The 25,967-nt window shown below is 42.1% G+C and overlaps 1 protein-coding gene across 8 annotated transcripts in view; it reads left to right on the top strand.

Annotated features, from left to right (window-relative positions):
• The window catches only part of ZFAND6 (zinc finger AN1-type containing 6), a 48,459-nt gene that overhangs the window by 2,913 nt on the left and 19,579 nt on the right, over nucleotides 1–25,967 (top strand). The window contains exon 1 of one of the 8 annotated variants that reach the window (XM_036916103.2): nucleotides 5,712–5,812. The exons of the other annotated variants lie outside the window; for them this stretch is intronic. The gene's annotated coding sequence lies outside the window, so the exon portion shown is untranslated. Of the gene's footprint in view, nucleotides 1–5,711; nucleotides 5,813–25,967 lie in introns of those variants that run through there. 8 annotated transcript variants of the gene reach the window in all.

Below are 25,967 nucleotides of genomic sequence, written 5' to 3'. Positions count from 1 at the left end.
ATTTAGAGTGCATCTGGGCCATTCCTTGTTTCGGGTGCCTAGTATTACCTGTGACTTGCGGCTGCCTGGATGGTGGTGCTCTGGACCGTCTGGCCCTGCCAGCATCTTAGACGTGGCCCTGACTGTTCTCCCCCAGCTCATGCATCTTCAGTTGTACTGGTCTTTTGGGGTTCTTGGTCACCCCCAGCTTCGAATTGTTGTGCCTTCTGCCTGGATCACTCGGTCCTGTTTCTGCTTGTCTGTCACCCCAGAGGTGCCTTCGCAGACCACCTTCCCTGCTGCCTTTCTTTGTAGAACCTGTCATCTGAAATGATTTATTTGGCTGTTGTCTGTATCCCTGCTTGAATATAAACTATTTGAGGGCAGCCAAACTTACATTTACCATTAGATCCTGTCACATTACAAATACAGTTTTTAGAGGGTACAGACCATTTCAACTTAGGAAATTACTAAAATTTGACTAGTCAGCTGTTATGTGAGCTTGTGTTCCTTTATCCTTCACTGTGGTGGTGTGGTGAGGGTCATCTTAAGAGCTAAGTCTGTATTTCTCATTTCTTTAGGATTCAGTCCGACCTATAATTGCTGAATCAAAGCATGTGAACATTTTTTTTTGTCCTTTCAAAAATATTGACAAATCTTGTCTTAAAAGTTTGACCAAATTCATCAAGCTGTACACCAAGATTTGTATGTTTTGTTCTGCGTACCTCCATTAAAAAAAGGTGTGACTGAAAGGATGAGAAAATACGTATTTCATCCATACCTTTACCAACAGTATTTTTTTCTTCCCTTTTCATAAGATTTATTACATATTTTTTAGACTAATTAATAATGATGGGTGTAGATGTGCATGTTGGACATCTTCTAGCGTGTCTTGCTCGTTTTGGGTAGTGTTAACGTTCAGGATGCCCTTTTAATTGTCTCGTATACTTAGAATAGTGACCCTTGGCCATGTACCGCAAGTATTTTACCTGGTTCTTTGTTTGCCTTTTATTTGCTTACAGAATTTTTTTTTTTTATGCACGTAAGAGATTTTTACCTTTCAAGAAATTTGGATTAATATTTTCTTTATGGTTTTACTTTACTTTCATATTTAATGGATTCTCCTACCCAGGTAGCTGTTCTCTTCTAATTGTTTTATGATTCCATTTTTCACATCTATCTCTTTCTGTACATCTTGGATTTTTTTTGACATAATATGTAAAGTGACATAACTCCCCTTATTTTTCCTTAATAATTAATAGTTATTTCAGCTGCATTAAAAAAAAAATCTCATTGCCTTGAAATATAAAGCTGCCTTTATCACATACTAAATGCATGTATACTTAGTTCTTTTGGCTTCTCTTCGATACCAGTGCACATCATTGTAGTAACTAGGAGTAAAAATTTCATTTTGGTGTTGTAAGTTTCTCCCTCCCCCAGATTTTTGGTTATTTTGTTAGTCTTCCAGTTTTTCAGTTGATTTTTTTTTTTTTAGGATCTTCAGGTTTTTGGTTTTGAATTTTTTAATTAAAAAAAATACTATTATTTCTGCCCTTAATGTTTTATGTTGTATAATGAAAAAAGTTTGAATGCCACTGCATTTTTCTTTGAGCAGTTTTAGTTCCATTCCTTAACTTTTACATATAATGTGTTTGTCTCACACACGGGCACTCCCCACCCCTGCAGCAGCAGTCTGCATTCTCTGCCCCATGCCAGCTGGACTTGGTACCGAGTGCTGAGAATGCAGCGGGTGAACAGTGCAGTCTTTGCCCTCATGGAGCTTATGGTCTGTTGGGAAAGCTAGGCCATTGCAGAGAATGTCCAGATTCTGACAAGTCTTAGAAGCAAAGAGAAACCATGTGCTGTTAGGGACTGGAAGGTGCTAATTAGATGTTTTCAGAAATGTCTCTCTGAGGTTATAACGTTTAAGCCCAGTGGTTGGCACTGAGGTGCGTTTCCAGAGTTTATTTAGCTTCTCTAATCTGTCAGAACATTAAAAAAAAAAAAACAGGCTGAATTTCTTTAGTCAAACTTTTTGCTGTGCAAACACTTTCAAGCCCCTCCCCCATCTTCCAACTGGATTACTGCCCCAGTGCTTGTCTTTATTAGAAAATGTGAACTGTGATTCTGAATGTGAGGATCAAGAAAGCTGGGGGAAGTTTTCCAAGTGAAGGCAACTTGGCTTGATTTAGGATTTCACAGAAGACTGGAGTGACGAGTTCACCGGGCAGAGTGGGACAAGCTTCTAGCAAGACTTACCTGGGAGACGTGGGTTCACAGATGGGCTGTTTCTACTTCTCCACCTTCCTGTCCTGTTCAGATTCTGTGATCTGAATCACTCTCCTACAGATAACTTGGGCTCTTCTGCTGGTTGGTACTTTCCTTCATATTTCTTCTGCATTTACTGTTTTCTCCCACTCAGGTCCTTTGCATAGCTGTCCCCTTTTGCTTAATTGTGCTCTCCTTGAAGGATCCTTCCTGGACGCTGGCAGAAGAGGTCGAGTCCTTCCTGGCCTGTGTACTCTCTGCATATTGGGCATTTCTGTTGTAAAGGTGTTTAACAACTGAAATTGATTAAATATGTGATTTGTTTTAGTGCCTATTTCTTCCTGTGGAGCTGTGCTTCCAACCTGGTAGGTACTGAACACTTGTGGCTGTTTCAGTTAATTAAAATTAAATGGTTAAAAATTTGGCCCTCAGTCTTACTAGTCACATTTAAGGTACTCAGTAGCCACATATACCTAGTGGGTGCTGTATAAAGACAGCAGAGATAGTCTTTGCAATAATGGAAATTTATCTTAATTTATAAATAATCATGTGGCTAAAAGCCATGGTGTTCTAAGTTTAAATAACAATTTCCGGCTATTGAAATATAGCAGGTCTGAATTGAGATGTACTTTAAGTAAGAAATATGAACTTATTTTCTAGTACAAAAAAAAAAATCCAATCCAGTTTTTAAAATACTGATTACTTACTGAAGTAATGCTATTTTATGTTTTGTGTCAAATAAAATGTATTAAAACCAATTTTAACTGTTTATTTTAATGTTTTAATATGGCTACTGGAAAACTGAAAACTGCATGTGGCTCCCATTATATTTCTTTTGGACGGCACTGGTGGGACTAGACCGTAAGTTTTACAATGGTGGGAATAGTTCCATGATAACCCAGCATATAGCAGGTGTTCAAAGGTTTGATGAATGAATAGACTTTTCTGTTAACTTTGAATGTTACTCTGTAATCATGAGAGAATTTTACCTGTTTAACTTTTGCTTCTCAGAATTGTTATTCTTTGTGACTGTAATTCTTAAAAATTTTCTGTGACTATTGAGAAAAGCTTTTGTTTTGATAGCTATATGAAAAATTAACCTTATTAAATAGTGTTGATCATTTGTCTTTTTATTTTTCTATCTTTTTTTCCTGGCATAAGCTGCTAGGAGAAAGGGAGCTGCCAGTCCGTTTTTTGTCATTTTTCTGTGTAGAGCATTTGACTTAGATGATCTATGGTATGCTCTTTGGCACATGAAAATTTACTATTAAATCTTAATAGTTGAGGATTATGGATGATCTTTCCTTATCCTTTGTTCTCAGTATTACGATCGCTGTTCCTTTTCAATTTATACCTATTGGTGACCTTGTTTAAACCCTTGAGACTTAAAACAATTTACTATCTTACAGAAAGATATCTCTTAGTTTATGCTTTCTTATCTGTTTATTGCTTACTGTTTCTACTTTGCTGAATGGGCCATTCCCACACCCACCCACCCTGGCCTCTTGTGAGGTTTTTTCCCTTAATGATTTAGAAGATGCATGTCAGGAATTGCAGACTCACATGCCTACCTCACTTTGTAGGCAGTGCCTGTTTGTCAGGGAAATATTAAAAGTGTTTTTTCTCCATTGCCTGGTGGTATTCAGACTTAATCCTTAGTGACCCATCATGTTCTTTGATGTCAATGTGGTCCCTTCATCTTTCACTGCATAAACTACCTATAGTGCTCAGGTAATGCTGAGGATTAATTTCTGTTGTAGGAGGAATGGTTTGAGCTAGTCTCAGTCCTTTAAAATTCTGTTTTTACCCTGTAAATACCAGGAGTTAGTACTAGTAGTCTAGGTACTGATTCTTTATATATAGTGTCTTTTTCATCAAAAGTGAAAATGAGACGAAGCTATTCAGTAGCTTGTTCTAAATTGTTTTCAGTTTATTGGTTTGGGAAAATCTCTGAGGTCCCCCAAAGAATACACAATACGTCCTGTGAATACTTGGTGTTCAGAAAGTGGGGTCCTCATGCGGTTTGGGGGCTGGGGCTGCTGCCCTTCTTGTTCCTAGGAAGCAGTTGTTTGTTATCAGATAATCTCCCTTGTGGTAATGCTTTCCTTTTATTTGTGTTTGCTGTCATTTTGTTCTGCTGATGATTTGGAAGTGGAATAGAATACCCTTAATTTTAACCTGTAAGCTGCGTGAATTTATCACCTTGCAATTCTTTCAAGTAGGTCCTAGAGATCTTTGAACAATCTTGAACAGTGTAAGTCCATATCTGTCTTTTCTTTTGGGTATAGATTGAGAATCATCCTAGAGTGATATTAGTGTGTGTAATATTTCTCTTTTATACAAATAATTAACATTGGAGCAAAAAATTTATGTCATAACAAAGGTTTATTTGGTTCCTACATTTGTCAACTCATTGATGGCCCAAGCCACTAAAATAAGCAGTTCTAAGGAAAATAAAAATACAGTAAAGTACCACAAACTTAGTAATACATAAAGTGACATGTCCTTCTGCTTAAAAGTCAGCGTGCCTTTATGAAATCTCTGGTAGAAATAGCACTTAATTAACTTAGTATTTCAGGGGTGTTCTCATTACAGCTGCACTCCAAGGTGCCCACGCCTTCTTAAAGTAATACTCGAGGGTTCAAAATAGTGTCTACCCTTCTAAAAAAAAAAAATTAAGCCACCCTAAACTTTATACCTGAGTAGGTCGTTGGAACAAGCTGCCTCGTCCTTTTATAGATAATAGTTTGCAATGGATAAGCATTAACCTTGGCAAAACATGTCAGGCCCGTAGGTGTGATAACATAGAAAGAACAGATTCTGCCTCACTTTTTTCTTCAGTTTTAAGTGGAAATATCAGTCTTTGATGGCACTGAAAATGTTAACTGTGTTCTTGTACTGAGAACATAAGTACTGTGAATTTGACAGCTAGCCTAGAAATGAACCTTCTGCATCAAGTGTCTGTATTTTCACTTAGGTTATGTCTTCAAGTCTTAGAGAAAATATTTTATTCCTCTTAGCAAATTATTGCCCTGGGTTTTCTGTTGCCATTTTTTAATTTTCAAACAAAATGTGAATGAACTCTTCTTAAAAAGGAATTTGTCTTTATGAAGCATAACTTCACCTTCCTGGCTTTTAAAAATATAAAATGTTTTAGGTTGTATTAGCACTGTGTTTTAAACACCTCGTCACCAAACTGCAAATTAAATCTGTGAAATTTTATTGCTGTCCCTTAGTTAATTTTTTACCTGGACAAAAGAGTAAGCAAAGAACACTTGATGGGAAACTGAAACATTACTTAACTGTTCCTTTAAGAAACCAGCTTATCCAGGAGGTTTTAGTGTGTTTAACCTAACATGCTAGCAAGGAAAAGTTCTTTAAAATAATGGATATTAGCTGTGTCCAATCACAGGGGTTGGTTCCACCAACAGGGAGGAGATCTCCGTCCTCGGCCACTAGGATTGGGGAGGCGGGGCCTGGCGTTCAGGTTCGGTTGCTGTGGAGTGCAGCTTCCAGTGAAGTTCATCTGAGGGGAAGCACACAGAAAATTGGGGAGGTTTTGTTGGTAGGCTTTTTGTTCTAATCTTGTAATGATCCTTTACTTTGCGCTTTGGCTCCTTTATGCTTCTGTGGTGCCAGCTTTTGTCATTGTTGCTATTTTCTGATGCAAAATGAACATTAAAATTAAGCAGGGAAGCAGAACAAAAGGGTTGTTTGAACAGGAAATAGGTGTTCAGAGAATCAAACTTGACTTTATTTTATCATTATTTTCAGTTCAGAATTTGAGTGTCATTTTAAAATGTTTGGATCAAAATCGTCTCCAATAGCAGGCTTTTCTCTTGGATTGGATATTTGAGCAGTCATTTGTCAGTTTCTATAAATGATCTCTTGAGGAGGTCTGTTTGATCTCTCATTTTCTTTAAACTTAAGATGTTACTAAGTTGCTGACAGACAGGTAAATGTGGTAGGCTTAAATTTGATCTTTTTCAGGAATTGAAATGCCAGCTGTTTAATTTTCTTTTTTACCCCCAGTCCACCTGCCTTTTTTTTTACTTCAGTATTTTTTAAATTTAGCAATATGCTGACATTTTAATATGCTCATAATTTTAGCTTTGTTTTTGAAAAGGTCATTGATTCATCTTATGTAGAACAAGGTAAAACTGCTTTCTCCTTTATTCAAATTTCATTTCATTCAAAGGTGGAAATAAGTAATTAACACCCTTTTGACACAGGAAATGAATGGGTTTATACTAAAATGCTGTAAGTAGGCACCCAAACTTTTAAAAAGCATCTGAAATCTATTGACATTTCTCTTACGAAATAATTTGTTTCAGAACCCGAAGTTTTCTTCAGACATTGTTTTCTTTATACTGTGGCTTCTTGATCTCCTAGATATTAAAGTGTAAAAGTTCATTTGAGTAATCAGCCCAAATGCCTGCTAAGCATTTCAGCTGGCCGACTTGTTATTTGCTGTGCTGCTTCCGATTGGGCAAAGGCTTTTAAATTAATGCCTTTCTGCTGTAGTGCTTAAACCAAGGACAGCCACCCGTGTGTCCACAGGATCATTTTCTTCTTGTCTTGTTTACCTCACATATTTTTGCTTTTTCCCGTAATTGTAAATACGTACCGTTTCATTTTTTTTCACTGAACTGTATCATCTATTGTTAATAATTATTTTAAATTTCAATTACTGCGTCATTCTCTTAGCTTGGTGGGACCTTAATTTACCTAGTCTTTTGCCTGTTTTACATTTAGTTATAATTTTAAACCATTTTATATGGTATTATGATGAACAGACTTGTATATGTAAGTTTAAAAATATTTACCTTCTTTTAAGATTTACTTCTTGTGGAAAAATCCCCTGGAATTGGCTTACCTTGATAAAGGATATGAACACTCCAGTGGCCCAGTTGTTTTTCAGAAAGGTTTTAACTGATTTATGTTGCCTCCAGCAGGATGTACTTCAAAATTTCTGTGATGGGCAGCCAGCCCCTTAAATGTTCTAACCGTACCTCTGTAGCGCTCTGACATGGTGATTAGTTTTTGCCTAAACTAATAGCCTATTTTAAATTACATTTTCCAAGATGTGCGTGGGTCTGGATCCATTTTCTGGACATGAATACCAGCTGAAGGGAACAGGGGAAATTCTTGCCTACTGCAGGCAGTCCTACCTTTGCGGGCGTCTCACCACCGCGGTCGGGCTAGGGGCTGAGACTCGCGTTGGCTTTGTTCCGGCCGGCTTTCCTCGGCATGTGCTTCTGGTAAACACATGCCAGAAGAAATATTTTCTTCTAAGAAATTACATCAGGAACAGTTTTAGAGAGGGGCCTGAGGTCGTGCCAGTTAACATTACCAGTCTGTGAACAGAGACTGAACTTTGTCACTGTGTGTGTACTTATGATTTTTTTCATCAATTTAGACAGAATTACTGTGTGTAAATCTAGGTTTTATAGTAGATCAGCACCCTTCCAGTATTTCTCAGGTTCTCAGTTAAAGTGAAGAACTGACTGTGTGCACACCGTGGCACCAGGCCCAAGGCGGTCTGTCTGTCTGCGTGAGAGCATTCTTGTCGGGCAGTGACTGCTGACTGTGCGCTCTGACAGCTGGTCTGCTGAATGGCACAAACTCTAACCGTTCAGGTTATGAACTTGTTAGTAATGTTCCAGGATAAACTTTAAAAGTGTTTCAAAGCAGAATTCAAGACAAATATACCAATTAATTTATAAATGGAAGGCAGTGATAGGCCATGGATAAGCTCTGATGCGCTGATGCATGTATAACTGGATTAGTCTAGCTCATTTTGCAATTTAAATAATTTATTTTCTGTAAGTTTTTATTTAAGTTTCTTGATAGCATAGTATTTAACTATCACAGCTTATTGTTGCTCATTGTATTTCAGGGGGATTTTTTTAAATGTCTTTGTCATGACTGAAGAGTGATTTTTCTAGACACTTTGCTTTTCTTAACATTTGGAATAGAGAAAAACTTAAAACTAATCACTTGTTATTAGTGAAATAATTTTTATGAAATGTTTTCTGGGTATGCATTTAAATTTAATAGATGTATTAGAATTTATAGATAAATACTTGGTGAATAGAACAATTGTTTGCATTTGACTTGGAGATTTAAATTTGTGTTGGTGCCTAAACCTTTGTGGCATGGGTGGTTCCTTTGTTCTGAATTTGAGGTGTATTTGATTTTCTTCTTAACAAATTAATATTATTGCTTTGTTGTTGTATGGAGATGAAGATAATTGTAAATGCAACAATTTTAGTGAAAGGCATTTCAAGTTGGCTGGAGCTTACATTTTAATGGGTGCCCAAGGTAAAAAGCGTTACCTATGCTACTAGTACTGACTTTGAGAAATGATCATCTTTACTTCTCTGCTGTATCTCTGCTAGGTCTCTGGTTGACAGAATTGGGGAGATTCTGTTTAGTACATTGGTTTCACGTGGGGGCTGGTTTTCTAGAGGGGGAGGAGAATTAAATGACCTAATAGGAAGCAAGATAAGAATAGTGATAGCTCTGTTTTATTCTTGTAGAATGGAGAAAAAAGTGATGTAGTGAGGATATTAATTGTGTTCAAAGTCTGTTGTCCCCATGCACGGGGATGCAGTGATTTTTTTCTTAATAGCAGTAAGTTGGTAAAATTTGAAAGAACCTACAGTGGCTTAGTATCCGGTAAGGTCTCTGTTCTCTGTCAGAGGGCTTCACAGTTTTGCTGTGTTTTTCATACATGGCTTCTTAATAAAAGTAGGTAGTGTTTTAGGAGGTGCTTATTTATTAACTAATGTATCTATGAACCTGTAACCAGTTGGATGGAGTCTGATTTTCTGTGTTTGGATGTCGTTAGGAAAGATGAGACATTTTTGTGGTTGGTAATGTTTTAGTAGGAGGGAACACATTCCTCTATCTCTTTATACCTGTTATTTTCTTTCCACCATGACAATCCTGGATACTTCCTCCCCCACCGGTGCTCATGATTTCTTAGCAAAATTTAGCACTGCTGACTATTCCTTTCTTTCTTGAAACTCTCCCAGTGTTTAATGACACTGCCTGGGCTTATGCCTCTTGGTGATCTCTGTCCTTTGCAAATGTTTCCCTATACAACCATTAAGTATTGGAACTGTGCTGATGTGAAATGAGTGACCTTAGCACTTCTGGCTCTGCCCCTCTTGGGTGACCTGTAAGTCCTGTGACTTGAGTTGACATCCTGCACACAAATGGTCCCACATCTGTGTCTTAAGTCCAGATTTTTTGGTTGCACTTGACATCCATATTCATCCAGCTCAGAAGTGTTTCACTACCTATATTAAACTCAGTTGTATTTTTTGTCCTCCCAACATTATTTCTCAAACCTTTTACCCCTCCTGTCTCAGTAACCATCCGAGACAAACACGGGATGCCCTTCTGACTCTTGATTCCTCACCCACAGTTAACCAAGACTTCCCATCAAATTTAAACCCGCAGAATCTCTTGGATTCATCTACTTCACCGCGGTAGCACCGGACACACCATGGTTTCTCATTTAGATTCCTAAAACCCAGCCTCCCGGTTTTGGCTCTGTCAAGTACGTCCTGCACTAGGCAGTCATGTTTGTCTTCCTCTGCTTAAAAAGTCTTTAGGGACTTGTTGCCCTTTGAACTTTCTTAACTACCTACGGGGAATAACACAATACCACTGGCTAATTCTGTGCCAAACCTTCTCTGAGGTAGTTCCCAAACAACCTGAAGAGGTAAGTATTGTTACCTCATTTAACAACAGACAGTTTAGAAAAGTTAACTCCTTTGTCCAAGGTTGCTATAGCTGGTAAGCCCACTTTGAGCCTAAGTTTGCCAGACCAAAGTCTTTTCTCCCAACCCTTGAGCCGTGGGCCTTCCAGGCTGTCCCCTGCTTGCTTCTCTGACTGTTTTCTCTGTCCTGTAAGCAGCTGTTGGCAATTCCACCCCTTACGGCATATTCAGAACTTAACTACCTAAGTCTAAAAATGCTTTAAAAAAAATAAACATTTTCCAAAAAGCATTTCTGGCAGTTTTTGGGAACACTCCGGAAAAGATACAAATAATTATAAATGATTGCCATAGAAGGTCAGCCAGGAGATGGATCAGAGTGAGCTGGGGCACTTGGGAAGTTAGGAAAAGTGAAATATGCGACATCCCTTGAAAGTTAAGTATTTTTGAAGCTGCCTAGGTGATAGAGCTGCACCTAAGTGTAGAGCAAAAATTTTGGGTGTAGAGCAAAAGCTTCATTCTGTTCTCCTGAAGGGGAAAGAGCAGTAAAGAGAAAGAGGTGGCATCCAGATGCCCCCCCAAGGCCTTTCTGGGCCGGCACAGGCTGCATGCTCTTCCACCCGCCCAGGAAGCGCCAACTTCCTGGGGGTCCTGAGGCCGGACCAGGCTTGGAGGAGAGAGACTGGGGGTGTGGGAGTGGTGTGACGGGCAGCACTGGTGAGCTGCTGAAGGCTTTGCTGCAGAGAAGTAGTGACAGCAGTGTTAGGAGCATTAATTTAATAGTTGCAGCTCATATGCCATATCAGACACATTAACTTGTTTATAAAGCTTAATTTTTTTAGAGCAGTTTTAGGTTCACAGAAAAATTAAGAAGGTACAGTACCTGTGTCCCCACACATGCAGAGTCTGCCCCATTATCAACATCCCCCCCACAGTGGGGCATTTGTTACAATTGGTGAACCTACACTGACACATCATAATCACTCAAAGTCCCTAATTTACATTAGGGTCACTCTTGGTGACCTGTAGGTTCAGGCACAGGTATGAGACGGATCCATCATTATAGTATCAGACAGTATTTTCACTGCTCTGTTTCTCCTCCCTGCCCCCCTCAGCTCCTGTCCTCGGCTCTGACGACCGTTACTGTCCCCCCAATGACTGTAGAATGTCACATAGTTGGTGTCCACGTGCAGCATTTTCAGAGTGGCTTCTCCATTTAGTGACACGCATTGGAGGTCCCTCCAGTGTGACAGCTCCTTTGTGCTGAACGGACAGCCCATTATGTGGCTGCACAACACGCTATTGATCCACGTTCACCTCCCAAAGACGTCTTAGTTGCTTCAGCGTTTTTCGGCTGGAATGGAGCTGCTGTGAACATCTGCGTGCAGATGTCTCTGGGTGAATCCCGAGGGCCCTGACGCTGGATTGCACAGTGGGAGCGTCGGGTGGTGTGAGAGCCCACCGGTTGTCCTCCACAGCAGCTGGCCCATTTTCCGCCCCCACCAGCGGTGAGGGGGTCCCTGCTGCCCCGCAGCTTTGTCGGCATCTCATGCTCACCAGCTGCCCCCGTTCTCACGGTGTGTAGTGACGCCCCGTTGTTTAGTTTGCATTCCCTCAAGACCCACGAGTGGGACTTTTTTGTATGCTTATTCGCCATCTAGAGTCTTATTTGGTGAGGCATCTGCTAAGGTGAGGTGAGGTGGCCCATTTTTTAATGGGACTGTTTCCTTTTTTTTGAGTTTTAAGAGTTCTTCATATAATTTGGATAGTCTTTTCCAGGTGTCTTTTTAAAATGTTTTCTTACAGTCTTGCCTTGTTGTCCCAACATGGCCTTTCACAGAGCAGTTCTTAATTTTAATGAAGTCCAGCTTACCAGAGCTTTCCGTGGATCACGCCTTGGGGCGTTCGAAGAAGTCATTGCCGTACCCATGGGCATCTAGGTCTTCGCTCTCGTTAGCCTCCAGGAGTTTTACAGTTTTGGTTTTATTTAGATCTGTGATCCACTTTGTGAAGTGTGTACAGTCTGTTTTATTCTGCATGTGGATGTCTGGCTGTTCTTTGCTATCTGGTGAAAAGACCGTCTTCTCCATGGTACCTCCTTTGCCCTTCTGCCAGGCCAGCTGACCATACTTACGGGGGGACTGTTCCTGGGCCCTGTTCTGTCCCGTTGATCTGTCTGTGCTTTTCACCAATATGTTTGATGACTGTAACTTCATACTAAATCTTGAAGTCGAGCGGTGTCGATTTTCCAGCTGTGTTCTTCTCTTTCAATATTGAGTTGGCTGTTCTGAGCCTTTTTGCTCCCATGTAAAGGTAGAATCAGTTTGTCAGTATCCAGAAAATAACTTGCTGGGATTCTTACCAGGATCGCATCAGTTTTGGAAGAACTGGCATCTTGATAGAATGGAGTCTTCCTATCCATCAATACAGATGATAACTCCATTTATTTAGTTCTTTGATTTTGTTCATCAAAGTTTTGTACTTTTCTTCATACAGATTGTAGGTGTGTTTGGTTAGATTTATACCTAGGTGTTGCATTTTTTGGATACTAGTGTAAATGGTATTGTGTTTTTAATCTCAAAGCCCATTTGTTCATTGCTAGTGTGTAAGAAAGCAGTTTTGTGTATTAACCTTGTACTTGCAATTTTGCTGTATTCACTTACTTGTTCCTGGAGTGATTTGGGGTGTTTTTTTTTAAAGATTTTCTGCACAATCATGTTATCTGTAAGCAGAGACAATTTTATTTCCTCCTTTGTAGCGAGCTGTTTCCTTTTCGTGTCTTACTGCATCAGCTAGTACGTGTAGTACAATGTTGAAAAGGAGCAGTGAGAAAAGACATCCTTCCCTGGTTTCTTATCTTTGTGAGAGAGGCTTCGAGTTTCTCACTATTAAGTATGGCGTTAGCTGCAGGATTTTTGTAAATTTCTTTAACAACTTCAGGAAGTTTCCCAGTCCCACATGACCATTCAGTGTTCTTGCAGCAGTACTGCTAGATGGGTGTTAATTGTCATCCCTGTTCCACAGGTGATGATACTGAGGAATAGAGTTTAGATCTTGACAAAAGTCAAATTGCGGGGTAAGTGGCAAAGCCTTTATTAAAAGTAGGAAGTCTGACACCAGAGCCTGATCTTGCTGTTCAGATTTGCTGGAGAACAGGAGAAGTTCAAGGCAGGGAGACAGCCAGGGTTTTTTGAAGCTCCTTGGTAACCTGAGAAATACTACCCTGGGTTTGTGATCTCAAGGTGACTCTGAAATGACTTCCTGGGTAAGGTAAGAAAGATTGACAGAGAAATGCAGTCCGATCGATCCCTCATCCTATTTCGGTGAGTGTCAGGCCGGAGAAGCTGGCCTAGTCCAGCACTGGGGGGCCTCTGTGAGGACCCGGCCAGGCTTCCCCCAGACTCTTCTGGCCAAGTCTTCACTTTCACTTCTTTGACTTCCTGTGAGCTCAAAATCAGAATTTTTTTCTAGAAATTTATTGATTAGTTGATCTGTTTTTACCTCAACTTTCTCTTATAAAAACTCTTTTGACATAGATATGGTATACATAAAAACAGTGATGGGCTGAACAGCTACTAAAGTGCATGCTTTTTTCATTATATGTGTTATTTTTAACTTTTAACATTATATGTGTTAATGGTTATTTTTAACCATGTAGGTCTTGACAGTATTTTAGCATTCTGCTTCCCTTTAAGCCTAGATCATATGAAGAGACCTCCAGTGTTCAGGCCCATTGGTCAGGAACGTAGGCAGGGGAAGTGAGCTTAGTACACACATCGTTTCTGGAAGTCAGATCAGTTCAGGAGACAAAGATTGAGATGTATCATGAAATACATCTAATGATTGAAGGATAACTGGCCAAGAAGTTGGGAGAGATGAGGGCTTAAACCAGGTATAATGGCATAAAATTGTGGCATATGAAATACTAAGGACCTAATGACCGACTTGAATTCGGAGAGGTCAGAAATGACTAAGGTGTTAAGCCAGGTTGGCAGGGATAATGATAGTTCCCTTGAAAGAAACCACCCCAAGTTACTGAATTATGTTCAGGATTTTCTCTTCCAGTTAAGGGCCTTTGCTTGAATTAGCCTGCAGATGTTGCTCTCTATTAGACTGGGGATACAGGGATAGACGGACATGTTCTCCTAGCACCTGAGGACCATGTCAGTGTCATTTCATCACCGAGCCTCAAAATACCTCCAAGCTGCAGCCTGAACTTTGCTAAGAATTTTGAGGTCAGATTGATTTCCTGCTGTGCCCCCTCGGGTCCCATCCCAAATTCAGTGCCCCCTCCTCCCCCTTAGTGGACTCAATACTTGACTGTGCACACATCACTGTGTCGCCTGGCCTAACTGCAGCTTTGCTCTCCCCAGAGGTGGCCACTTCCCTGGAGTCCTCGCAGGCGGTGCCTGCTGGTTCTTTGTACTCAGCAGAGGCTGAGGGGAGGAGGCCTGTGCTTCCCACTCCCTCTGCTGTTCACAGACCGTTCCTCCCGTGCTGGCTCTGTCCTGGCCGCTGCTGCCCGTACCCCTCCCCACACACCCTCACGTTGGTTCAGGATCTGGCCCCTGGTTTACCTTCTCTGGCCCTTCAGGAAGTTTCCACTTCTGTGAATGCAGGTTTTGGTTTGTTTTGTTTTTTCTTGTATCCTCAGATCCTGAAACAGCCACTGGCACAAAGGAAGTACTTAATATTTACTAAATAAATAAGTTAATTTTTAAAAACTCCCTTGACTCTGTCTCCACAGAATTTTACCATTCCACTCCAGAGACTAACCCTTTGCTCTTACTATGCTCAAAACAATAAATACTACCTCTGAAATTTTTTCCTGATAACAGAATTATAATACACAATTATTAAAAATACAGCAAATGGATAGGCAAAAAAACACTCATAATCTAATTACCTAGAAATGAAAATTGATATTCTGTGTATATACCTTTCTAGCTTTTTTCCCCTGTGAATGTGCATATATATTTTTAATTTTTTGAATGAAGAGTCAACGTACATACTGTTTTAAAAATCCAGGTGGAGTGTGTGTTTAACTCTAGGGTGTATTGTGAAATCTTCCCATGTAATTGTTCTTTATTAACCCAAAACATACTAATGCTTGCTCTGTGCAAGGTATGTAGCCAGTTGCTACAACATTCAGGGAAGCGGCCCCTGTGTTAAAGATGCTTGGGTGATCTAGTAGTGATGGCATCACTGTAATGGCTATGGAGTGTTCTGTTGTATGAAATAGCATAGTGTGTTTAACCAGCCCCCTACTCATTTTACTTTGGGACTAATTTTTTTATTAGAAACAGTGCTATCATGATTATATCCTTAGGAAAATTCATAGAATTGGGATTGTGGGTACAAAAATATATGCATTTTTAACTTGTTCTGCTGAGAAGTTGCCTTACTGTATATTCTCACTAGGAAAGTATATAAAAGCTGGTTTATATGTACCCACACTAGTTAGGTGTGTTAATTTTTTTTAGTGATTGCCAGTTTGGTAGGTAAAATTCACCCCCTTAATAAGTGTTCAATTATTTTTAATAAATTTACAGAATTGTGTAATTACTACCACACTCTAGTTGTAGAGCATTTCTATTACCCATAAAGAGCCCTTGAGCCCATTTGTAAACAGGTCAGTCCAGTTCCCATCCCCAGTCCTGGGTAACTAATAATCTGTTCTCTGTCTCTGTAGATCTGCCCTTTCTCAACATTTCATACACATGGAATCATAAGATATGTGGTCTTTTGAGTTCGGTTCGCGTAGCATGTTTTTTGAGGTATATCCACATTCAACACCTTTCATTAGCTTGGGCCTTTTTTTCTCTTATAAAATCTTTTTTTTTTTTTTTTTACCATTTAAGCCATTTTTAAGTATATCGTTCAGTCTATTAAGTATATCCACATTGTGCAACCATCACTGCCTGTCCATCGCTAGAGCGTTTTCTGTCATCCCGAACTGAACCTGTGCCCATTCAGCCATAACTCCCCATTCCCGCTTCCTGCCTCTCATCCCCACCCCCTGTAACTTGTCTTCTACTTGGTGTCTCTCTGATTTGACTATTATTAAGTTATTTATATAAGTGGAATCATACAGTATTTGTCCTTTTATGTCTGGCTTCACATAGCATAATGGCCTCAAGGTTCATGTTAAAGCATGTAGGAAATTTTTACTCCTTTTAAGGGCTAAATAATACTCTATTGTATGTATATGTGTCACATTTTGTTTATCTAGTCACCTGTCCACAGACATTAGGATTGTTTCTATGTTTCGGCTGTTGTGAATAATGCTGCTGTAAATACTCGTGTACAAATACCTATTCGGTCTTGCTTGCACGTCTTTTGGATGTACACCCAGAAGTGGGATTGCCCCTGTCTGGCCTGTTAAAGAACTGCCAAAATGTTTCCCATAAAGGCTACACCATTTTACATTCCCACTACCAGTGCAGAAGGTGGTGGAACCTCCATATCCCCACCAAAACCTTAATCTGTTTTTGAAAATAACTGTCCTGATGATATGAAGTAGTAACTCATTGAGGCTTTGATTTGCATTTCCCGATGATTAGTGATGCTGAGCATCTTTTCATGTGCTTGTTGGCCGTACATTGGTGTGTATTCTCGGGGACCTGTCTGTTCAAGTCTTCTGCCCATTTCTGGATTGGGTTGTGTGGGTTTTTTGTGAAGTTGTAGGAGTTCTTTATATATTCTGGGTAATAATCCCATATCAGATGTATTATTTGCAGATATATTCTCCCATTCTGCCGGGTTTTTTTTACTGTGTTGAAAGTTTGTTGATGGACAAAGATTTTGATTCTGATAATGTCCAAATTTTCTGGTTTTTCTTCTATTGCCTTTGCTCTTGGCATCACATCCAGGAAACCATTTCCAAATCCATGCCAAATCTTTTGCCCTATGTTTTCTTCTAGGAGCTCCATAGTTTTAGCTCTTACATGTAGGTCTCTGATCCATTTCCAGTTAGTTTTTGTATACAGTGTCAGGTAGGGGTCCAACTTCATTCTTTTGCATGTGGACATCCATTTTTCCTGGCAACATTTGTTGGAAAGACTGTCCTTTCCACCACTGAATGGTCTTGGTTTGGTCCTTCTATACTGCTGGGTAGTATTCATCATGTAGATAATAAATACCACACCTTACCCGTTACCAGGTGTGAACATTTGGATGGTTTCTGGGTTTTGGCTAGTCTGACTATTCCTACTGTGAACATTTATATGAAAGTTTTTGTGTGGCATACGTTTTTGTTTCTCTTGGGTAGAAATCAAGAAATGGAATTTCAGGGTCATGTGGTAACTGCATGGTTAAGGGAAGCCAAACGGTTTTCCTAGATTACCGCAGCCTTTACATTGCAGCCAGTAATGCAAGAGAGTTTGTTTTTGCTTCCGCGTCTCCAGCACTTGGTGTGGTCGGTCTTTCTAAATTTGACCATTTTAACCATTCTAGTAGGTGTGGAATGGTATCTCATGGGGTTAATGTGCATTTCTTAAATGACTAATAACTCTCATTTTGGATGCTAATACCCTACTTTATGGTTCCAGCCTCCTGGTATTCTGATTTTCACTCTCCTATTCCTGCCACTCCTAAACTTTTGCCAAGACCTCCGGTCCCACGGCCTCCTTGTCCTCCCTCCCTCTTCTGTCTCCAGTCACTTATCTTCCCAGTATTCTTCTAATCTTGGACCAGTTCTGGCATTTATATACTCTGCTTCTAAAAGTAAGTTGCTGAGTGCTACCAAGAAAGTCACATAATTTTATGTTTTGATACCACTGAATTTTTCTGTAACTTTTAGTTTTAATTTCAAACTTATATAGAAGTTTCCTGAATAGTGATGGAGCTCCCATCCCATTTTCCTTGATTCTCAAATGTTTATGCTTTGTTTCATTTGCTTTATCGTATTCTGTTTCTGTGTCTGTTACGTTTGTGTGTGTGGGTACAAATACATGGGCATTTTTTATGAATCATTTGGAATGAGCTGGAACCGTACTCGGTTACGTGGCTGTTAAGTGATAAAGCAGGCATTTGAACCCAGGTCATTTTTACTTTTATTTTTTATGTCTGCAGTATCCGGCACATACTTGGTTTCCAGGTATTACCTCTTGAATTGACCAGTGACCACGGCTCACCTGTCAATCTACATCTTATCTCTGCATTTTAGCCCGTTTTGTCCCTGTTACACCTGTGGGTTTGCGCTGGTGCGGTTGGTCACAGAGAGGATTTCCAGAGGCCCCCTTCAGGCAGCCTGCCCCGCGGGGCGGCTCCTGGCCTCAGACTGGCTGCAGTCCCAGTGAGTGTTGTGCCGTTGGGCGCTCGCACCCGGTGGAGGTGGTATGGCCCGACTAACACGGGACACCAAAACCCGTCCCTTCTTCCCAGGCTGGCTCTGGCCAGGCCCAGCTTCAATTTTGCTGCGTTCTTACCTGCCTTTTTCTCTGTTAGACTGTGAGGTAGGTGACTTTCTATCATTCTGCCCCTTTGCGACTGACTTGCTCCTGAGATTTTCCTCCTAGACTGCAGTTCTGGGCCTCTTGGCGAGTGAGAAATGGAGTTTGGGTATAAATGCAAATAGTGTGGCTACAGGTGTGCTGTTCAACAAAAGACTGACTCTGCTGATGGGTGAGGTAGAAGGCAGTGGAAGATAAGCAGAAGTCAAGTTGTGGAGGAAAAATGTTAAACCATTGAAGGAGGACTTGAAATCAGCACAGTGATGGTTGGCCGTCAGGATTTTCTCTTTGATACTTTCTTTCATTCGGTCTCCCTCTCTGTGTTTTCTCTTTTCTCTTCCTGCTTTTCTTTTCTCCCTCTCTTTAATTTGTTGTAGGGTTTTACGCCACTGAGATCTTGTGTATTAAGCCTCTCAGATGAACATTCTGTCATCCTGACTTTTCCAGGTGCTCTGCAGTGCGTGTGTTCTGTCCGCTTTCATCAGTGTGACAGTTCTGTCTAAAGTGGGGTGTCCTAGTATCTTCCCTGCGTTACTGGTCGCTCGTTATCTCTTGCTTTGCTTCTGCCTTGCTGCCTGGCATACCCAGGAAGTGACGTGGCCTGGGGTGTTCAGCAAGGAGACCCACCTGCTGGCACGTTCCCAGGGGGAGGGCAGCAGCGCCATGCTGCAGAGACGCCCCCGCTCACAGTGTGCCGGGAGCAGGTCTCAGGAGGGCAGCCAGGCTGGGAGGGGGCAGAGTCCACTCCACTCGGATCCACTGAGTCACACCATGGCGCGTGTCATTTTAACACTCAGTATTCGATTTTTTAAACGAGCACTATTTCTTATAATTCATTTAATAGATAATCACAGATCAGATTGCTGTTGGATTTGAGTTCGAGCGTATGGAGATAAGAGGAAATATGGTTCACTATTTGGTATTCAGAGTCCTTAGGAGATCAGGTTCGCATATTTATTTTTCTCCAGTTTTATTTTGAAATAATTTCAGATGTAGAAGGTTGCATTAATAATACATAATCCCCCACACCCCTTGGCAGGATTCGCTGATCCCAGTCATTTTGCCACATTTGCTCCAGCGTTGTTTTTTCCTGAACTGTTTACTAAGTAATACTTAGGTACCTTTTCTATCAGGGGCAGTCTTGTATTTTCAAAGACATTTCCATTGTCAAATTAAGGAAATTTAACACTGATATAATACAATTCTCTAATATATAGTCCACGTTCACATTTCGTGAGTTTTCCCAGTAATGTTCTTCTAATAATTTTTCTCCCAGTCCAGGATCCAAGCCAGAATTCACTGTGTCGGTGTCATGTCTCCTTACACCCCTGTAAGCAGGGACATTTCTTTATCCTTTGTCTTGTATGACACTGGCATTTTTGAAGAGTGGCAGGCCATTTATTTACAGACGCCCCCTCGATCTGGGTTTGTCCCAGGTGTCCCTGTGATCTGGAGGCAGCGTGGTTTGGGCAGGAACACTGCATCTGGCGGGTGCTCCCCTTCCTGGGCGCCAGCACCAGAGGCACACGCCGTCTCCATTACCAGTGACACGCACCCTGTTCTTTTTGGTTGATGTGGTTCCTACCAGGTTCTTCCTCTTACAAGTTATTCTTCCCTTTGTAATAGGTAATTTGTGGGGAGATGCCTTGAGACTCCATGTACACTGTTCCTCATTGGTCCCGCCCGTAAAGAATCGTAACATGCCTGCTGGCGGTGCCTGAGTCCGGTGCTGTGGCGGGTGAGGGTCAGACATGCAGTCCCGTGAACTCGGTGGTGCAGGAGCAAGGCCGCCCTTGCCCGACTCCTCACCATCAGGCATTGTCAGTGATGAAACAGTTTGTCTTGTGAGCCTCCTGCACGTTGTTTCCAGCTCTGCCGTCTTGTGCCTCATGAGATGACCCTGCTCTTTCTAACAGCCCTTCAAAGGGTATGTCTGTCTTTTTTCTAGGTCACTTACTCTCATTTCCAGCAGTCCATTGTAAGAGATGGCTTCCTCAGTTTGTACCATCCTGTTGGTTTCCTGACAGTACGCCTTCATCAGTACTGTGCTTAACCTAGGGCACCAGATCCAGGTGTTCAATCGGTACAGTGGATCGCTGTGGCACGTGATCCGTCTAGCTCTATGCTTAGGAGCACCAGGTCTTGGAGACAAATCTGGATTCAGGATCACACTTGCTAGCTGTGTGATCTTTAAACGAATTTCTGATATCTCCAAACTTCAGTTCCATGATCTATAAAGAGTTGCTGATAACCGCACCAACTCCCTTCTAGGGTCGAATGTGCGGGTAAAATTGTCAGGATGGTGCCTATTGCACAATAATCACTCGTTAAATGTTAATTATTACACAGAAAGTACACTTTTGTTTTACAGCCTGAGGTTGATACAGTTTATTTTTTAGCTCTTGTGTTGTATTGTAGGCTCATTGAAACCTTCGGTGAAAATCGGAGTCTTGATGAGTTCTGCTGAAGCACAGTTAGACTCTTAGACAAATATTCCAACTTGTGTGAAAGTTACTCTGTCAAATTACAACTTTTATGAGCTTTTGAATTATGTCTTAAGTCATTTACGTGTACAATGTAAGTTTATAAAGAAACATCTGGGTTATTCTCAGTGAGTCCCAAGACCATTAGTTGTCTTCTGTAGCATAGCCAATGTGCATTAAATATTTTAGCATTAATGATACTTTAAAAAGTAGACTGAAATATGAGTGTTTGGGTGCTGTTTCCCAAGTTGTTTTTAAGTCAGGTTGTTAATATTAATAGTAAGTATACTCTCACAAATGTCTCAGCTGAGAGAAAATAAAAATTGACTATATTTAGAATCTGAGTGAGACAACCATCAGAAAGCATATGAAGAATGTATGAATATCTTAGGAAAGTAATCAGGGGGTACATGGCAGAAAAGAAGATATGTATAGTTGCATTCAAAAGGAGTGAAAAACTCAAAGTTTCAGTTTGCCCCAATTTTTTCCTTTTTGGACCGGTCATCTCAGGTGCATCTTGGGTTATCCAGTACCCGGGAGAGGGAGTCCTGGGTGCCTGGCACAGGGGATGGTGGGAACTGATCCTAGAAACAGGACGGCCATATCCTGCAGGCTTTGTGTCCTGGCTGACAGGTATGAATTTAAACCTGTAGGCAGTGGGAAATCCCATCCCCCTGAATTGGCAGAAGGTTTAGTAAGGGCTGTTAAACACGATTAACACTTCACTGTCATTTTTTATATACCTCATGTTGTTCTGAAAAGACTTAGAGGTCTAAAAGTGCATGCTGTATCCAAGTAAACATGGTGAGAAAAGCAGGCAGTGGTCAAGCACACTGTCGCTGCGGAGTGCGTGCCCATAAGGGCATGTGGCTGTCAGCCATTCGTTTGACTCTGCTCCTCACAGCAGCCTATGTAAAGAATATGACTAGTTAAGAGGTGCAGTAATCGAAAAGAAAACAAAAATCAGCTACTCAGAAGGACAGTCTTGATTCACATGGCATAAGTGTTTCATCTATAGTTTGTGAATTGAATACAATTTGATATGGTCATCAAAATCTGTGAAGTGAAATGGAAGTTTCTGGGGTTGTTTACTGGCACTACATGCGATGCGAACCAGTAGTGCCGGGGCCTGCTGCAGTCACCAGCCAGTCTGCAAGGGGCCAGTCAGAAGCAGTCTGAAGGCAGCTGAGCCCGTGCGCGGACCCTCCGTGCATGCTCATCGTCCAGGCAGTCTTCGTAAGTTGCTCCTTGTGACTGTGCTTGGCTTATTCCCCCCACAATTATAAAGACCAAGGATAAGCACTTGGTAAATTTTTGTTGGCAGCTATTCAGAATAATTGATGTGTCCTTCCGTAACCTTTTGTGAGGAGGAAGTTAGAAGTCGTTCCCTCACACTTTTAAGACGGTTGTGTCATCTCAGCACAAAGTGAGACAGACTGAGAGCTCCTACTTGGCGATCACTGTCTGTGACAGGGAGGCCTTTTATGTAGCTGCCTTTTGTGAGTTGTGGGTAAATAAGGGGTCTTGGATTTATGAGCGCAGCTACTGTTAAATACCTGATACTTTGCGTATGTTCCTCTCATGGAGAACTGCAGGTGTTTGACTTCAAAAGCCACCTAATTACGAACTTAGTGTTACTGTGAATGGATTAAAAACTGTTTTTGCATCACTCTCATCTGGTCCTCCCACACCCTGTGGATGAGGAAAGGCAGGCTCCCGTTCTTACTCTGCAGCTGAGGCGGCCGAGGCGGGCCGTTTACCCCAGGTGGAGTGGCAGGATCAGAGCCAGCCTGAGATTCAGTCCCTTCTTTGTTCCGTCCACTCTTCCACACCACACGTCACACCCTGTGTCCTGAGTGTGTCATGGCTGTGTTGGCAGTGGTCTGTGGTTGTGCCTCTCCCCACCGTGTACCGTCCCTCCCCCCAGGGTTTATGTTTAACCACAAACAGACATGGAATATCTTGCAGTCGTCTGGGGCATGAATGTGGAAATGTGGGGCACTCCTCCTTTGCAAATAAGGGTATTGGGCTGTTCTGTGGTTACTATGCCTAATTCTCTAAGGTGTAGCGGTGTGGACCCTGGGTCAGTGTGGGAGTACGGAAGTTGACTACGGCTTAAGTTAGTTGTAGAGTTACAGTGTTTGGCATGCTGGCCTAGGCACCTTGCTAAATGAACCCCTCTCTGAGTGCACTCAACTGGAAAAGATGCCCAGGACCCTGGAGCATCAGGCCAAGGCCCTTTTGCTCAGTGCCCAAACTGCATAACCACATGTAGCGGCCCCTGCTGGCAAACTTAGGTCTCACCTGAACAGTAAGTAATTTCTTTCAAAAGAGCCTGTTCATTTCTTGCCGTGTGGTAAATGCTTGGCTAACAGGTTGTGTAATGGGAAGGTGGCAGGCAGTTAGATTCATGCATTCAACAGATATAGAATGCCTACCGTGTGGGTAAGCTTTAAGTATCGTTGAACAAAACGGATAAAATCCCTTGCTGAGGTAGAATTGATAAGTGTAATTTAATAGTCAGTTAAGATTGAGATAAGGGTACTAAAGAAAAACTGGGAAGGGTAACAAAGGATGTGGGGGCAGTTTTAAATAGGATGGTAAGAGAAGTTGTCCCTGAGGATGGCATTTGAACAGGGACCAAAAGGAAGCAAGGGAGGCCTGCCCTGAGGATTTCTGGGAGGTGAGGTAGAGGTTATGTCGGCATGAAGGCCCTGAGGTGTGCTTAGGATCTGGGAGGAGAAGGGGCCGAGGTGGGGTGGCGGGGACGGGGTCAGGAGGAGCCCTCAGCGAGCTGGGAAGCCGTTGGAGGATTTGGTTAGGCCAGCAGCAAGGTCCACTGGCTGCTGTGCTGGAAACAGACCGAGGGAGGGCGAGTATTGCAGCAAGGAAGTGCACATACCAGGCGCTGTATAAGTCATCAGTTGCTACAGACAAAGTCCCTCAAAATTAAGTGGCTTAAAACAGCAAGCATTTATTTCTCACACAGTTTTGGTCAGGACCCGAAATGGCCTGGCTCCTTGGTTTGGCTCAGGGCCTCCTGAGAGACCAGTCCAGATGACAGCCAAGGCTGCATTCGTCTGAACACTTGGCTGGGGCTGAAGGGTTCACCTCCAAGTCATTTACATGGCTGACGGCTAGAGGCCTCCATTCCACAGGACGAGGTTCTCTCCTCCTGAGGTGCCGGACTGGCCGGCCCCGGGGAGGGAAGAGGCCCATCCCAAGCCGATGCTGGGATCTGCCCACACGACAGAGGCTTGTCCCGGGACGGTGAGGGGGGAAGGCGTGCGGCAGACGGGAGCTGGCAGCTGGAGCAGGGCTCCAGATTCAGCGGTTAGGTGAGTGTGTGATCACTGAGGCACCGAGGGCTTACTTAGCTGTGCTGGGCACCCCAGGAGCATCGCTCTCATTTCTCAGGTCACAGCTACAGCTCTCCATGGAAGCCACACCTGGGGTACAGGTCGGGACGAGACGCTGGCCTGTTCTAGTCCTTTCCCCTTATTGGGTGACGAAGATGCACTAAAGAAATGAGGCTACGCAAGATTAAGTAATATTTAAAGTTTACAGGCAGCTTTGGATTAGAGGATCCTAACAGTAGCACCTTTGCGTGGTGAGCCCAGGTCTGTCCACTCTCCTACGTCTCTAGTGCTGATCACACTCAGCCATTTGCTTACTTAATCCAGAGGTTGGCAAACTCCTGCTTCACCTGTTTTTCAGTCCATGACCTAAAAATGGGTTTTGCATTTTTAAGTGGTTGAGAGGAAAGTCAGAAGAGTAGCATTTGGTGGTGTGAAAATTACTTGAAAAGCAAATTTTAATGGCCATAAGTAATTGTTGGTACACAGCCATACTCATTTGTTTACATATTGTCTGCCGCTTTTGTGCTTCAACAGCAATGTTGAATGGTTGTAGCAGAGACTGGCATGTGAAGCTTAAAACACTGGTTATTTAGAGAAAAGTTTGCCAGCCTCTGATTTCAGCATTGTTAGGCAGGATGCAACAAGTGAGATCCATCAGGTGGGAATGCCGGTAAGAGTGTTTCTAAACCCTGTCATCTTGAGCTGCAGACAATAGTGGCTCTTTTGTGTGAGATAAATCATACCACTCAATGGGAACTTGCCTTCAAGCAGTAACTGGGAGAGTGAGCTTTGTATTTACTAGAATGAATGTTGGGGCCTCACACCTTTATATGAGCTCATGTGCGAAAATGATGAGGGAATTACTGGCTAGGAGAGAAGGCGCGGCGTCCCCAGAGACAATGTCCTCATTTGGCTGGCCAGACGCACAGCACCCCCCACGCAGTAGGGACCCTGCCCCAGAGTCCCATGCAGTGGTTACTCGGGTGAGTGGCATTCATCCCAGGTGCCTTACATACAGCCACACTTTCTCATCTGTTTGCTTTATGCTCTGCTGGATTTTTTTCATCTCTGCAAAGATTCTTGACCCCCAGAATACAGGACTATTGCCCATTTGGTAGCTGGTAGATCCGATGCTCAGAACTCTGTATGAAATAACTGTATTCTGCCAGGAAATACAAATCTAAGCACCTATGCCAGGAGGGGTACTCCTCTTTTGAGCGATTATTTTTAAAAAAAAGATACTAGGACACACCATAAATTCTACCTTGCTCTTTCTGGGATCTCCGTTTGGTGGAACTGCAAAGAGCCAGTGCTGAGAGGTTTTCCAGTGACTGAAAAGGCAGGGACGGGGGAGCCTGTCTTACCACTGCACGCCTGCAGCACCAGCTCAGAGTGGACTGACCCACCTTTATGAAGCGTATTTCCTCCCTGTTTCTTTCAGGAGGAGGGATAAGAACAGTGGAATGAACAAAATGCCCGAGGCTGTCCTTGCCTGGGGATGCCTGTCTCTGTACAGCGTGCGCCCTGCGGCGCCGACCATCTCTCCGCGGTCTGTTCTCTCCCTGTTACAGTGGGAAGTGACCTGACATGAATACGTCTGATGCTAATGCAGTGTTTATTCAAGAAATATTTTGGGGATTCATATTAGGCATGAAGATGATTTGAAGGAGAAATTTGCAGTTTTGCTGGGAAATG

This window comes from Manis pentadactyla, chromosome 18 (assembly GCF_030020395.1).
Source record: "Manis pentadactyla isolate mManPen7 chromosome 18, mManPen7.hap1, whole genome shotgun sequence".
Lineage (NCBI taxonomy): Eukaryota > Metazoa > Chordata > Mammalia > Pholidota > Manidae > Manis > Manis pentadactyla.
This window is presented reverse-complemented; position numbering and strand designations above follow the sequence as displayed.